The sequence below is a fragment of the Diceros bicornis genome, chromosome 33 (genome assembly GCF_020826845.1).
Source record: "Diceros bicornis minor isolate mBicDic1 chromosome 33, mDicBic1.mat.cur, whole genome shotgun sequence".
NCBI lineage: Eukaryota > Metazoa > Chordata > Mammalia > Perissodactyla > Rhinocerotidae > Diceros > Diceros bicornis.
Window position 1 is genome coordinate 26,777,275 of NC_080772.1, and position 16,896 is coordinate 26,794,170.

Here is a 16,896-nt window from a genome sequence, read left to right on the forward strand (position 1 = left end):
AATGCTCTAAGAGTTCAAGTAGTAGAGCATGCTATTATTTTTCACACGGTGCAAGAATATTAAAATACTGACTTGCGTGCTTTTGATTGAGTTTGTGATGAAATCCAGGAAAAATTGAAAATTTGAATTATTCTACTGCCAGTAGGGACTGTATATCATGAACAGAAAGCAGGCATATGTAACCAACTCTTGTATCATAATCTCAAGAGTGTCAGATTGTCCTTCTTTTATGAGTTTCTGTAGGATATCTAAGCAATTAATTCATTATATAGCTCTTTTATATTTGCAATCACCACATGGAATTTTACAAACATATGAAATGTCATCTGTAGCGCAGACTGTTTGAATAGTTAATAATAATGACTTGTATTGATAGAGTGTTTCATATTTTTCAAGGTGCTTTCCATTAAATTATCTCATTTGACTCATCAGCCCTCTTAAATAAGTAGTGGAATTGTTATAATTGTCCACCTGTCCCTTCCTTTCTGCCTCCTTCCCTCTTATTGTTTCCCTATTTCTCTTTCTTTTAAAGGAAGCAATTTGGCATATGGAAAGCACAGAATATGAATTCAGATACATTCAATTCCATCCTTGCCTCCATTGAATTACTTTGCCATTGGGCAGATCATTTTCATTTCTCTGAACCTTGGTTTTCTAATTGACAAAATAAGAAGAATGCTGAAGTATATGGCTCAAAGTTGTGAGGATTACATCAGGTGAAATATGGGAAAAATGAATACAAACGCAAACACAAATGTGATGTCCGTGTTAGCTTCCTTTAAAGATAACTTGGGATGATGGAAAGAGAACAGATTTTGGCCTCATTCCCTCTTATTTAGGAACTTGATCAAGTTATCTAACCTTTCTGAACTTCATTTTCCTCATGTGTAAAATGGGCCTGATGATTCCTATCTTCTGAAGTTGTTGAATAGAAAAATAAGATAACCTAATATAGTGATCCTAACACAGTTCCTGAAACATAGTAGTGTATACTCTATTAAAAGTATTTTCTCTTCTTTCCTCCATCCCTCCTACCATTCCTTTTTCCCACCTCCTTTCTTCCTACCTGTTTTTCCTTCACCTCATCCTTGTATGGCAGAGAAGATGGAGCACATGCTTGCAAAATCTTGAGATTTAATAATTTAAAATTTTTTTAGCATTGAGACTCTTCTTTTTTTCCAGCAAAACTGTAAGCTCCAACAAAACTGAGGCAGGAGAAGGGGACCTAAGCCCCCGCCCCCCTCTTTTGAGTGAAGACTCCTTACTGTCATGCTTTGGAACGTCCATTGAATTCTGAAAACTTTGAGCAGAGAATTTCAAAGCCACTGACGTAGCCCAACCCTGTCATTTTACAGATGCGGAAACTGAATTGGAGAGAAGTTGAGTGACTGGCCTAAACTTGCAAAGCTGGTAAGTGGTGAGCAAGACTAGAACTTGGTTGGTTTTTGCCTTTACCCTATTGTTCCCCTTACTAAGTGGTAGTACAGAGTGCAAATATGTACAATTAAGATTTCGCTCTTGAAGGATATTACGGTCTATTTGTGGAGATGGAATTTAGATGTAAAAGATGAGGACATGTAAAGTAGCATGATACATCTATGAAATGGTTGGAATAGTTAAATACTTCAAGAAGAGAGGAGCACGGATCATCATTGTCTTTTGGGGGATGGACTGCAAACTCCATGAGGGCAGGGGCTTGTTCGCTCATTGTCATTTTATTCCCAGTGCATACAGAACTGCCTGACTTCTGACACAGGATTCTTACATATTTTGAATGAATGAATGGCTTAATGAAGTACATAATTGAATCAAAATTAGAAAAGGAGCACAGATTTGGATAATCTAGAGCAGGGTGTTTAATCTGTGGGTTGCTCTTCATTATTGGGTGATGAAATAAGTTTAGTGGATCATGATTTACATATAAAAAGTTGCAGAGTGTCAGGTCATGAAAATTGTTTACATTTATATGTGACGCTGACATAAACAAAACACGTATGTATAAATATGCTTATGTGTATACTTGGTCACAATTAAAATGTATGTCTCACTGTGGGTCATGGTTAAAAATGTTTGAAAAATACTGTTTTAGATGAAGGAATAGTAAAGTTTGAAGCAGGCGTATGAATGCTTTGTGGAAGAATGGTGACTTGAACAGTTTTGCTAAATCAGAGGTGAAAAGAATAGCGATATTGATTTAAAGCTTATCTAGAGGAAGAGGAATCCATTTGGTTCTTTAGTTATTGAGGAATCATCGGGGATCCTCTTTGCCCTCCCACAGTCTCCACCCTCCGCACCAAGAGGAGTTAACCAAACAATACCTTAGAAAGAATAATCTATCAGGAGTGGATAATTTGGACTGGCACTGGGGAGACCAGATAGAGGACTCTGCAAAGACAGCACAGGATAAGGAAGTTGTGGCCTTGACTAGTGACAACTGGTAGAGAAAAAGCTTCTTGGTAAGACTGGGGCAGAATGAATTTAAAAAAGTGAGTAGATGATGATGAAATGGATCCCAAATAGTAAAAAATTTCTTAGAACTGCTGTCTGAGGAAAAAACCCAAAAAACCTTAAGAAAAAAATTAAGATAATCGAGGTAGAAGTATGTTTTTGTTAAGACAGAAAGGAGGGGAGAATCTTTGGTTAACTAGGGTCAATAGAGAAGGCTTCCAGACATAGACTAGAAATGAATTAAAGGAAGACATCAAAATTCTAGTTAAAGAGAATTCCCTTCTTTTAAAATACCGGAGGGGGTGGGAGGAATACTAGTTATAGATAATAGAAACTTAAAGAAAAAAGGAGTTAATAAACATTGCTTTCTATAAGTTGAAGACTGACCAGGGACAACAGTTTTAATCAACAATGTGACATTATCCTACTAATTTTGTGTTACTAACGGGAGATTTTTTAAGCATGTAAAAACATTTTCTTTGCTATGTAGGAAGCATATCCTTTATTTACCCTAAATTTGTCTAATACACTACTGTCACCTGAGAAATATATCTATTTTCATATAACTTTGAGCATTCTCCATATTATGTGTAAGTTAGAAAGTTAGAAAGAAGATGAATATTGTATGAAGATCTTGGATTTCATGTCCTCAAAAACTACTTAAAATGAAGTTGATAATGAAACAAGTTCAGAAAGCTGGAAACGTAATGACAAAGGGTTAAAAATATGTTCACATAAGTTGAGCCTTTCTTTTTGGTTTGGGTTTATCTGCCATCTTGAAAAGGAAACTAAATAATGCCCCTTTATTGTTTATTAAAGGAACGCTATGATAGCATTATAGATGTCCCATGAACCCGTGTGTATGTGAGTTTACATAATTAAGAGAAAGTGAGAGCATGAGCATAAGCGTGTTTGTATGTGTATGTGTGTGTGTGTTTGTGCGTGTGCGTGTTTGTGTATAATGAAACTCTGTCTCTAGGCATGGTCAGGTACAAAGGTCCATCATTTAAGTCTCAGAACTAAATAAACATGTGAGGTTATGATTATTTTATTGAGCTTTCTTATTTTATGACCCACTAATGGCTCATGGATCAGTTCAATTGATGAACACTGGAAACCTACAGCTTCAATGAGGTTTTTTATTTATTCATTTATTGTTTTTATTTTAAAGTGCCAAGAAGAAAATGTCCAGTTCCCAGTTTCATTTTTCATTTACAATAAATCATGGAAATACTATTTTTACTATAAAGAAGAAAACAAAATATATGGCTAAGTGTATATGGCCAGCAATTTGTATGTGACTTTCTAATTTACTTTCAATTTCTTATGCATTTACTTTCAATTTCTTATGCAAATTGTTTAACTTCTGAGTTTGAGTATATGTCTTACTGTCAACTTCAATATCAGGCATATGTTTCTTTTTACATTTGTTAGGATAAACTCATTAGCAAAATTAACCTAGTTATGTGGTTTTAACATTTGTGAGGATACAACGTGATGGAGCATAAATTTTAAAATTTGTTTTTGTTTTGTTTTTGCATATGCTGTAATTTATTCATGTCATATTTTGTCGCGAATTCAGATAGTAGGAATTCCATTCTGTGTAATCTTCTGTGGGAACTTAGGCAGCTTGTCCCCCAAAGAAAGAGGGCCTGGGTGGGGCTACGCATCCGAGTTTAGTCTTCCCAAATTTGCCAACCAGATAAATCCCTTTAGAGCGAGGTAAATAAATGCATGGTGTGAGGTCAGGAGACAGCTCCAGTTCCACAGAAAGAACATCAGGAGGAGGATTAAGTGCCCCACACCAAAGTATTAGTATTTCTGATATTCGTGAGTAGATTTAGTTTGAAAACTAAGCACAAAAGTTTTATTTAATGTAGTTGTTGAAAATTTGGCTTACTTATCTATTTCAAAATAAAATTAAAATCTTAGTATTTAGCTTTAGAATTAATTAGCCCCCCTCAATCTACTTGTTTTATCAACATCTTGTCAATTTTACTGATAGCACCTTTACTAGAGTTTGCAGGATGAAATAGAAGCATTTGCCAGTTTAGCTTCAAGTACCTTAAATATATTATTTTTTCAGATGATGCTAAAATTAACAAGGAAATCATTTGACTTGATATATATCTGTGTTCCCTGAGGTCAAAGCCCACCATTGAATTTTGAAAGGATTCTTAGGTTAATTTTTTGAACCATAGACTTTTAGTGCTAAATATTTATTAAAATCACACTATGGAGAATGAGAAATACTATTGTCTATAGATCCTGTATATTTAGAATCAAATCCTTCAATCTCTTTGTATGTACAGAAGTTGAAGAACAGGTAATTTCTGGGTGACCAAATTTGGAAACACATGTACAGGAAGCAGAAGGGCAATGGATATTCAATCAAGAAACACTTATTTTCTGAGTACGTAAATATTCTAAATAGGATCTATGTCCAAGTTAAATGAAACCAAAATCCAGGGTTCATTCTTCTGCTAGATCTTGCATTTGTTTGTAATACTATTCTACTATTATAAAAATTGTTAAAACAAGTTCTCATGGTCTGTGAGCTTACATAAATGTATTGCAAAATTCAAATGATTCTGGGGACAGAAGGATGAAAACCTTTTAAGGGAACTCACAGATAGGAGATCTCTAGTAATAATTCCACAGGCATTTTCTAAAACTTGTTGTTATCTAGATTTCAAAATCCGGATTTAGAACAGTGAATTTTTTAACAAATATTTTTCTTTCAGTGAAGACAGTGAAATTTGTAGCAAAGCAAGAGCTTGATGTTAAGTCTGGAAACACAGGAGCTATGAGTCCACTCTAAAAATTAAAGAAAGGTGGCTTACACTCTGGAGTCCCCAAATGCGATGTGGTGACGTGAGAATGCATTTAGTATCAGATAAATTTAAGTTAGAATCTTGGTTTTGTCAGTAGTATGTGTCCTTGTTCAAGTTACTGTATCTTTCTGAGTCTCAGTGTTCTCATTTATAAAACTGGGGGCAATAACACATCACCGTGTAAAATCTGGTTAGGATTCAATGAGAAAAGGGCCTTGCAAAATGCCTGCACAGAATTGGCCCTCAGTATCTGTTAAGCACAGTATTCACCTTCTTTCTTTATCTATATATATATAAAAATATATATATATTTTTTTTTGGTGAGGAAGATCGGCCCTGAGCTAACATCTGTTGCCAATCTTCCTCTTTTTGCTGAGGAAGATTTGGCCTGAGCTAACATCCGTGCCCATCATCCTCTATTTTGTATATTGGAGTGGCATGGCTTGATGAGCAGTGTGTAGGTCCCTGCCCGGGATTTGGACCCACCGACCCCCGGCTGCCAAATTGGAGCGCACGAACTTACCCACTACAACACTGACCGGCTCCTCGCCTTTCAAATGCAACTCTCTTAAATTGTCCCACCCCAAGCTACAACCCCTATTAAGAGACAGATCGGCCTCTTCGATTATATCTCCTAGCTTTGCTCATGAATGAAGGCAAATGATTGTTTTTCCTAAAGAAATAGAAATGATTGTTCTTGAACAGTCAACAGATTCATGCATCTAAAAGATGGGCTGCATTTGGTGGAAGTCAAACTTTTTATTTCTTGCATATTTAGCTAATGCAATTTCCAAATGCAGATTGTGTATATTGAGTGCTCTGTCTTTAGGAGAAGATAGTGTTTTGTTAGTGTCCTCTGTGGAGACTGTTCAGCAGTCTTCTGATATTTTTAGTCTCCTCTTCAGGATATGCAATTCTTCTACAATAACCTGAAGATAGTATTTCAAGAGGTGTCAGAAATTCAGCAGTTTTCCCTCCTCCAAGAAAGCAAGGAGGGAGAAAAACAGCATTGTATGATGATTTAAGCATTTCTTTAAGATTTTTTAAAATCTGCATTCTTTTTAGTTTTATAATCTATATGTAATGTCTAGATTTTCTTCTACCTTTGAAAAAAGAACGTGTGAATCCTTCATTTGTTTGTAGTTTTAGACTAATAATAATAACTCTTATTTATTGACTGTTTTACAAATGCCGGTCACTACACTAAGCAGTTCACATGTATTGACATATTTACTCCTCAGTTATATATAGATATTATTCTACTTTTACAGATAGAGAAATTGAGGCACAAAGAATCTAGGTACATTTCTCCCAAATCACACAATTAGTAAGTGGTGGAGCGTGGATTTGAACTTGGGGATACTGTCTTTGGAACCGTAGACTTATTCACCTCACAGTAAATAATCAGAGATAAAGCCAGTCTAGACATTAAAACCAGGGCTACATCATTAATGAGGTTCTGTCACTAGCTTTGAATGTTTTTGATTTTGTGAGTATGTATGTGTGGTTTGTATAAAGAAATAACTATGCTGTGTAGGACCACTTATTTCTTGAATGAACATTTTGTTTATTAAAACTGGATAAGAAGGATGAATATGACAAATGTTCCATATTTGTTTAACTGCTATGGACATAAAGGAGCATTTTACAATAAGCTGAAAAAATATTCTTTTAATTCCTTAATTTTTAGATTTTTTAGTGTTTTTAGATAAGAGTTTTGTTCTTGGAAAAATCCTGTGCAATTTGAGAACAACGTAATTCTTATTGAATGCATGCTTAATTACCTAATAAGTAATATTTTGCTTATTTATATGATATGCAAGGTAATTTTTAGTTTATTAATCTAAATAATAAAAGAGTTTATCAAGAATTAATGATAACACAAAGCTTTAATAAATTTAGCTGGAAAGTATCTAACATGTGCAGTGAAATTATATCCAAATTTGGGAAAAATAATATTCCTTTCTTTGAGCAGGACACAGCATTTTGATTGTCTATGTGTGCAGCCACAATGGAACCCCACATATTCAACATTGAAAGTATCCAAGAGAACACAGCTGGCAACTCAGGCTAAATCCTGCAGCGTAACAAGCAACCACAGGTCTTCTATATGATTTTCAGTTGTACATTAAAAAATAATTTTCATCAGTGAACCAACAGTGAATGATAAAGACAACTTTTAAAATAAAACAAAATTCAGATGGAGGTTAAAAAACTATCCACCACTATTAATTTCTTCATATCTCAAAGGGTGATATCTGAATAATATGTTACCTTACTTTTCCTAAACTTTGCCAGAAAATATGGCTGAGGTAATTCATAGCCTTACACATATTACTACAACATAAGTAAAGAACTCGTGGTCTCCAATCCTAGTAATGACCTTGAGTGAATAGCTTCATTTCGTTGAGTCTCACTTTCTTATCAGAGGATGGAATTAGGTCGTTGGTTTTCAAACAGCGCTCTGCCAAATCCTACAGATTGGGACTGCCTTAATCTCCAGAACCATTCTGACTTTGCATTTTACATATTGGTTGCATGCCTGAAATTTGTTTAGAAAATGTTTCCATAGGTAAAGATTTGAAAAGCTCCTGAACTAGATTACATCTGGAATTCCTTCCCCTTTAACATTTTCTGATCCATTTCCTCTTTCCTAATTCCTGTGCTAGAATCAGACACGCAAGTTACCACTGCCTTACACTCTAGACTTTTCCTAGAATACCCACCTGCCCATTTTTACCACCAGCAATTCCACTTGTTTTTCAAGGTCCAGCTTTATGGCCATCTCTGTGATGAATAGACATACTAAGCCAAGAGAACATTCTTCTTCCTTGAAATTTTAATAACAGTATGATAGTATCATTTATGAGATGCTTGCCTGTTCTTCCTTCTATCGTGTTTATTATATATTTGAGGAGTTACCATCTCTAATTCCTGGAGGGGCTAGCAAGAGTAGAGATGACTGGAAGATAGTGGTGGACAATAGAGCACTTCCTGGAAGGCGCATGTTCCATCAAGAAGGGAGCACAGTCTTAATGGGGTTCCTGGAGACTGTCCACAGGGAAATTTACCATCAATATTACCAAATTCTATTTCAATAAAAATTGTACATCTGAATTTTTTGTGAAATTTTAACTTTTGGAAGCATTCAAAAATAAAAACCAAATAACACCAGAACAACAACAAAAACTGCGTCACGGCCACTTGTGCACACCTCTGGACTGCACACACACGGGTGTCTTCATCCCCTAGCATGAACTCAATCTACTTGCTTGCGACTTTGTTCAGCAAAATTTAGTGAATCTTATTGGAAATGTTCAAATAGCCTTTTTATATAAGTTTCAATAAAATCATGATATTGATAAAACTAGTGGAAACTTGACTGTCAAGAGCAATGTCACAATGTCTTTAAGGTGACCAAATTGTAAGTGGATCATCTTCAAAGGTAAAATCGTTCGCTCTTAACCTCAGTGTCCCCCACTTGATGCTTTGTAGCATAATATAAACATCTTCCAAAACAAGAAGGAGATTAAGGAACACTTCACAGTTCTGCCACAGTTATGTAAGAGGCAGACAGATTAGCCAGCTGCCTAGAAGAGATCAAAAGTCTCATCTGAAAATTTGGGAGAGTTTTAACGCGAGCTTCCTGTGTTAATCTTGAAAGAGATAATTTGTATTAGAGCCTGTTTTTTTTTTTTTTTGTGAGGAAGATCAGCCCTGAGCTAACAATCATGCTAATCCTCCTCTTTTTGCTGAGGAAGACCGGCTCTGAGCTAACATCTACTGCCAATCCTCCTCCTTTTTTTTTTTTCCCCAAAGCCCCAGTAGATAGTTGTATGTCATAGTTGCCCATCCTTCTAGTTGCTGTATGTGGGACGCGGCCTCAGCATGGCCAGAGAAGCCAGGTGCGTCGGTGCACGCCCAGGATCCGAACCCGGGCCACCAGTAGCGGAGCGCGTGCACTTAACCGCTAAGCCACGGGACTGGCCCCGAGCCTGCTTTTCTTTTAGCTGCTTTTCTGAGCACCTTTAGCACTCACTAGAATACACTAGAATACTGGCAAGAGTATATTCTTTTAAATATTGCTCTGCTGGTGATCGTGCTTCCTTATTCCCATCAAAAACATGTTTGAATTTTAAACTATACAGACAAAATTTGAAGCACTTGTATTTTAATTTTCTATATGACAGTGATAGTGTTTATAGGAGATTCACACCATTTTATTATTGTTTCCTATTTGTATTAATTCCCAATTAAATTTTCATACTCTAGCTAAAATTTTAACCTAATTCTTTGTTCGGTTTATGATTAAATAACAGAGTATTCAGCAGTGACTGGGTGTTCAGGATGGACGATTGAACACTTCTGGATTCAGTGATATAAACTGAACATACACAGGTGTCATAAAATAAAGTTTGAAATGATGTGTTCATGATAAAGCAATAGCTTTTCAATGGAGAGGAAATCACCAATTGTTTATCATGTTACATTTTACTAAAATCACTATAAAATTAATTATATTCCTAAAAATAGTGAGTTCTCATTTATTAAATTATTGATTCGTTTATTTCAAATAGATCAGATAAAAATTTCCCTAATTTTCTCATAGTAAGTCAGTAAAGAGAAGTTCACTTTCTCTTTCCAGCACAAATGTAATTCTTTAAGTGGTTTTGATGGTTTAGAGCTCTCTGCCCTGCTCAGCACCTTTTCTTTTTAGCAGTCCTATTAACAAAGTAGGCAGAGATGTTCGCCTGTTAAAAAAGAATGATTCATCTGCTCTGCCCAGGGAGGTTCCCTCTGGTGCGCGGCCCCTCCCTACACAGCCTCCTGCAGTGCTGCCATTTCCTCCTCAGCCTTTGTTACACTGCCCCCTGCATCTCAGCAAGTAGCCTCACAGTCTGCGTGGCTCTGATTACTCATCTTTTTTCCCCCCTAAAAAGTATATAGTCTGTGCCACTTTTCATTGAAGTTCAATATCCTTGATCTAAAGCTGGGTTTATTCAGTCTTGTCTACTCTCTTTAAAACCAAGGAAAATGATAGTATTTAAATAGAAAGTAGGTAATATTTTTAAAACTAAATATATACCAGTTATTTCCCTTAAAAATGTATCATAATAACATCCATTGCAGGATTAAACAGGCTAAGATCTTTATTATTAGTTATAGTTGCTCAGAACTATTATCTTTGTGTTAATATACTTGCTCAATAATAATTAACAGCATTGATGAAAAGAATAACCTCTTAGTACAATTTTCTATACAGATGACACTTTCATATGAAATGCTTTATTGGATTATCACAACCCTATTATTATTATTGTTATTACAGTTATTATTAAAGATTCAAAAACAAAGTTAAGAAACTCAAGTTAAGGAAGCCAAATGGATGGCTACTTTTCAGAATGTAAATTTTTACTCTTTTAATGAAATGAAATTTTGGCAAAATTGACAATATTTTCCCTGTGACCCAATATACCATTACGAGAAAGTAATCTCAAGAACACGTGAGTTTTTTTCTCAGCATTTCTTAAAATAGAAACTATTAGAAACAAATCAAATGATTAAATAGGAGAATGGTTGAGTACATTATTGTGCATCTTCATGAGGATCATTGAGCAGCCATTACAAGTCATATTTTTTAATAAAATGGAAAAATGCTCACAGGTTAATGGTAAATGAAAAAAGCAAGATATGCAAATACATAATGCATATGATCGCGATTATCAGAACATCTCTGAGTCCTGAGGCTGAATACTCCAACGCACAAAGTTTCTGCACAGCTCAGGGCCCTCTCTGGACTTCTCTTGGTCCACTTTTTGCCTGGCTGTTCCTTCTTCAGGTTCCAGATTAAATGTTACTTTCTCAGGAAAGCATTTGCTGATCCTCAGGGTCATTTCTGACCAGGTATGTCCCCTAGTTACATGTTATCATAACACTGTAATTTTCCTTTATTATCCTTATTACGATTATAATTAATCACTTTGTAGTATCTTTTGAATGTCTGTCTCCTCAGTAGTCTATAAGCTTCATTTGAGCAGTAACTATGTCAGCCTTGTTTGCTCAATGCCTGGCGCAGAGACCAGGACATAAAATGAACTCAGTAAACATTTGTTGAAGAAATGAATGAATGAACAAATGCAGGGCACTGTGCCCAGAACTTTTCATGTAATCTCATTGAGACTCCACAAAAAACTTATGAAGTAGGGACTATCTTTATCACATTTTATGAATAAGGAAACTAAATCTTAGAGAAAATTGTCCAAAGTTATTTACCAAGTAAGTGGACAGCTTGAATTTAAACTGATGTCGAGGAATGTAGTTCCCAAGCTCTTAGCCACTGATTGTGTAAGTGGTTGCACTGAATGTAACCACTAAGACAACTATATTTTGTTGAACTATATTAAATGGTCATATCTGTAGGTAACATATGGTAATATATGGTCAACTCCATGTTAATTTATTAATAGCAAGGAATTTATAGACATGTTTATTCTGAAGAATATATATGAAAATGAAAATGGTGGTAGAATTACAGTGTTTTTAATTTTTTGCATACAATCCTACATTCCTCAAATTTTCTACATCAAGTAGTTATTTTCTGTATAAAGGAAGACCATTATTGAAATCTATTCATCCCAAATGATGGAGCTAGATCTCATGTCCAAATCTTTTGACACCAAATCCCAAAGAGTTTTCACTGAGTAAATAGACTTTGTGAAAAAGAAAAATCAGAGTTCTACGTATTGCAAAGTTAATAACCATCTTGTGAATTACCATACAATTAACAGTTGATTAAAGTTTCTGGATAATTTAATCCAAAGTCAGTCTCTAAAATACATTTTTACAATTTTCAAGTAAAAATTCTATGTAAATTCTAAGACTGCAGAACAGAAAGCCACGTAAGTCTATATCATAGAAACTATTCATTAAAGTTTTGAGCTGGTTGAATATATTTCTGTCTACATATGCCTTTCATTCTTTCTGATATTTCCTATCACAGACACTGCTAGCAATCAAATTTATAGCATCCAGAATAAAGATTCATGTTTTATTTATTACAAGCATTAGTATTTAAAATAAACTTGGCCTTCAAAGTTAATTTTGTTCCTGAAACTCAGCAAGGTAACATAATTTAAAATTTATCTCTGTAGTTTTCATCATACTTTTTCTTTTGACTTCTCTTCCTATGATTGCTACTTTGATTGTCCCTTCTCTTGATGTAGGTGTAAATGAGCAAGGACTCTGAGTAACAATGGACTCAGGCCACCCTAGTTTGTTAGATACTTTTAATAGGACAGGAACAAGTATATTGGGATACGGCATTTGATAAGCATGGAGTTAAGTCGTGCTGCCTACACACAGATTCTGATGGTTGTCACAGCTACTGGGCTCCCCATAGGTCTGTACCAGCAGCCCACCATACCCTAGATCCAAAGCATCAGATATGAACCCTAAGTGATTTTATGGAGCCTATTTTTATTCATGGCTTATTTAATCTTATGAATGAATGAATGAATGAATGGACGGCCTCTACCTTAACTGTATTCTTAATTTCTAGCTTTTCTTTCTTGACCATCACATTGGCCTTCTTGACCCTGACCTTACAAATAAGTCTACCTATATCCTTCCTTTGGGCATATTTCCTAGGACCAGCCTTTGCCAAATTATTTCCCCTTAAATCCACCACAAGTCTTAAAGTGTAACTTTCATTGTCCCTCTCTCAGAGACCCCAACAGACATTCTCCTTGAACCTTGACAGTACATTTTATTATATTTTGATAATGAGATTTGAGTAACCTCATTTGGCCGTGTTTTCTTTCTTCATTCATCATATGCATGTTGAACTTGTGTTATGTGCAGAGAAGTGAGCTAAGCTGTGAGAGGGAAGACAAAATACACATAAACAATAGTCCTTGCCTAAACAGTATTTCATACTTTAGTTAAATTAGTAATAATTTACTATGGTTCGTTTGCAGAAATCAATTCCAGCTCATCCATACCTTTGTGGATGGAACCTGGCCAAATCCAAGCAAACAACAAACAAAAATTTAAAAACCTTTTCTAGGCCTCAAATTTTAAAGTTGATTTTGAAAATTCACTCTCCAAAAGTGAATTCAAAAACTGAGTCAATTTAAACTCCCACTTAACATTTCAACAATTTAAAAAACAGTAAAACGTAGTAACTCTGTTGTGTGTTTACTCACTCTTTTCTGAATGATATAAATCCTTAAAACTCATTTTTACAATCTTTCATTTCCTTCCTGATAATGTTCACCTTAGGACAGACTCCTTTTGCCAACTCACAGATAGGTTGTTCTTTTACATAGAATTAGATGTGTGAATCAGCCATTCTTTTTTTTCTTCTTCTTTATTTTATTATATTATTAAAATTTATAACTTCCCCTTGGCTCCAGGACCTGCCACATTTAACATTTCCAAGATACGTAGATATTTGATCTTTTTTATTTGTCATTGATTTGTACGTTTATTATATCACTTATTTACTCAAAAACCTCTAATGGCTTCTGATCATTCATGGAAATAAATCTGAAATTTTCTGCTTAGCTCTCTCTAAACCGTCTGTAATACAGTCCCACTCTGAAAGTCCAGTTAGATTTGCCACACATCCTTTCAAACATCCATTATTTGCTTTCCTTTTTACCACAAAGTCTTATTTTCTTTCGTCCACCAACCAAAATCTGCTCATTCCATAATGCCTAGCTTAGGCCTAATACCATGATTACTCCAGTTTTCAATTATGAATTTTTCTCTGAATTTCAGAAGTAATTAGAGTTAGAATAATTTCATTTCTCACTTATTCATGCTAATTATCCCTATAAATTTTTCTTTCCACAAATAGGTTAAGACTGCTTGACAGTAGAAACCATGTTTTATACTTTTAGGTCCTCAGATTCTAGCACAGTGGTGTTCCTCACTAAGAGACACTTAATAGGGAGTTTAGAAATTGCTTCTACTCTATGCAATTTGAGGAAATTGAACATTTGGACATTTTTGAACAGTTAGCTTAGAATCATGCAATCTTAGAACTTTTAAGCATTAGGGATCTTAGGGATTAATATACCAAATTCTTCGTTTTACCAATAAGAAAACTGAAATTTAAATTGGTGCAGTATGGATCAGCCGTTCTTAATAGCCTTTATCTCAACGTCTTTGATATCCTTTCTCATTGTCTTTCCTCAAACTTCTATTTATTTTTTATTTTTTTTCCTCCTCAAAACCCCAGTACATAGCTGTATATGTTGTTGTTGTAAGTCCTTCCAGTTCTTGTATGTGAATCACTGCCACAGCACGGCTACTGACAGACAAGTGGTTTGGTTCTGTGCTCTGGAACCTAACCCTGACCACCAAAGCGGAGCGCGCCAAACTTTAACTACTAGGCCATCAGAGTTGGCTCCCTCAGACTTTAAATGGAATATACGTGTTGTGAATTTTTCTATTAGAAAATATTAAAAGACAATGCCTGATTCATGCTTTGGTCAAAAAAGCTGAAAGCACTTTAGGAATTTGAAGCAGTAAGGGATTTAATTCAAGGAACAAAGCACTCAGAAAACCTTTCACGGCCTGGAGAAACAAAATTCAGGAAAGAATGGTGTTAGCTTTCAGGTTCACCCCTAACTTTAGAGAGTCAAGGAGCTGCTAGCACTGATCATACTGCCTCCAACCTTGAGGTGGCTGAGGTCCAGGAGAGCAACCGAGGCCCCTACAGAAGCTCTTATATCGTGAAGCCCAAGTATTTATTCACATGCTTCTGTGTCTCTTCTACCTTCTGAATGTCATGTGAGTGCACCTAAATAGCTGAATCTGAAATGGAAAAAGAAACTTATTCTTATATTTACATCTTAGTTCTTTATCCCAATAGTTCTGTGACCTTCAATTTAAGGGCAAATGTTCCCAACAACACGTCAGTAACTCACAAATGATCAGTCTGCTGTAACACTGACCCATAATTGATGTTTATAATAATAGAATTGTTAGTGCTGGAAGGGACTAGAACTAAACTGAACCCATCTTCTTATTTAAAAGATCAAAGTCATATCGCAATGGAGTTGGAGGGCCAACTATTTTAAACCTCCCTCCATGGCTGGAGATGGAGTGTTTTCCTGCTATGCTTGTCTCTGAACCGACCATTGCTCTATGATTACAGTCAACTTAATTTTATAACCTGATTTAATAAGTATTTCTAGTGCCTACTTATTTAGTGCTAAGACCATGTTTGAGCTTGATAAGACACTTCAAAAAATTTTACTAGATCTTTATCACATAGGTGCAAATGAAAAGGGAGTTAAGACTGCTCATTGCTGTTCCAAGATTGAATCACCATTTTATCTGATGACTTACAAATGGGAAAGTTGACCAATAAATCTATTTAATAAGATCTCTCAATATTGTGAATGATTCTCCTGGTAGCCAGATATTATAAGTCTATCGTGGCCACTTCTCATTTTTACTTGTTGTTCTGGATGGATCTTGCTGTGGCACTGGGGTTTTCTTCAGTATAAACCATTCCAAAATCACACTGTTATTATGGCTGCTTTGTCCTCAGGCTCTCTAGTATTCCTTTTGGGCTATTGGTCTTTCAACATGCAGTTAGGGGATTAAGGTAAATCATGTAATCCATGCAGCATGTCACTCAATAGTATACTTTTGGAAATTGTTTCCACAGGAGCAGCAGTGAAAGCAGCCAGTCTGAGATATTGACACTATAGAAAAAACTGACAGCTTACTCCTTGTATTGATTCTCCTCTTCTCTACAAATATAGACTCCGTTCCCTACCACAGCCTTGTAAGTGGTGACTGCTGAGGTTTCTAAATTGCTTTGTAAATTATTTATTACTTGGACACCTTGTAAAGACCTCTTTTCTTCTTGTCCGACTTGCTTGTGCTTCCTGAGGTCTCATATATATTGAAAGGTCTCCATGTGTATTCTGACCACAACCCTCTTACAGAACTCCTTTTCTTCCTATTTTATATTGCAGATATGATTTGTTCTACCCATGCTATGATTATGCCTTTTGTCATTCTTATTTCTGATATGTTGCCTACAAAATATTGTAAATGCTTGTATACATATGTTCGAGACTGAGCACTAGACAGGCTGGCAATTTGGAGCCCAGCAATGGAAAATTAGCACATTTTCCAACAAAAATTTTAAAGTATTTGAAGAACATTTATTTAATGATGGAGAAAACAGTTTCTATTAATAAAAATTGTCTATCACGGTAGATGTACATATTTAATTCACTTGCACTAATGTAGTAGAGTCACTGTTCTGAAAAAAATTGCAAATGCTTTCTTTCTTTTCTGAATTATTTTCTTCTCTCTTAGATTTTCTTTTGCCATTTTGTGAACCATAAGAATTTTTGTTTGTTTGTTTGGTGAGGAAGATTAGCCTTGAGCTAACTTCTGTTGCCAGTCTTTCTCTTTTTGTTGAGGAAACATTGGCCCTGGGCTAACATCCGTGCCCATCTTCCTCTACTGTATATGTGGGACACCTGCCACAGCATGGCTTGATGAGCGGTGTGTAGGTCTGCGCCCAGGATCCGAACCCATGAACCCACGGCCACCGAAGTAGAGTGTGCCAACTTAACCACTA

The 16,896-nt window shown here is 35.5% G+C and overlaps 1 protein-coding gene across 2 annotated transcripts in view; it reads left to right on the forward strand.

Annotated features, from left to right (window-relative positions):
* HNF4G (hepatocyte nuclear factor 4 gamma) overlaps positions 1-16,896 on the forward strand; it is a 118,762-nt gene that overhangs the window by 47,926 nt on the left and 53,940 nt on the right. The window contains exons 2-3 of one of the 2 annotated variants that reach the window (XM_058528912.1): positions 1,356-1,410; positions 15,967-16,086. The gene's annotated coding sequence lies outside the window, so the exon portion shown is untranslated. The remainder of the gene's footprint in view (positions 1-1,355; positions 1,411-15,966; positions 16,087-16,896) is intronic. The other variant, XM_058528910.1, reaches the window with a different exon arrangement.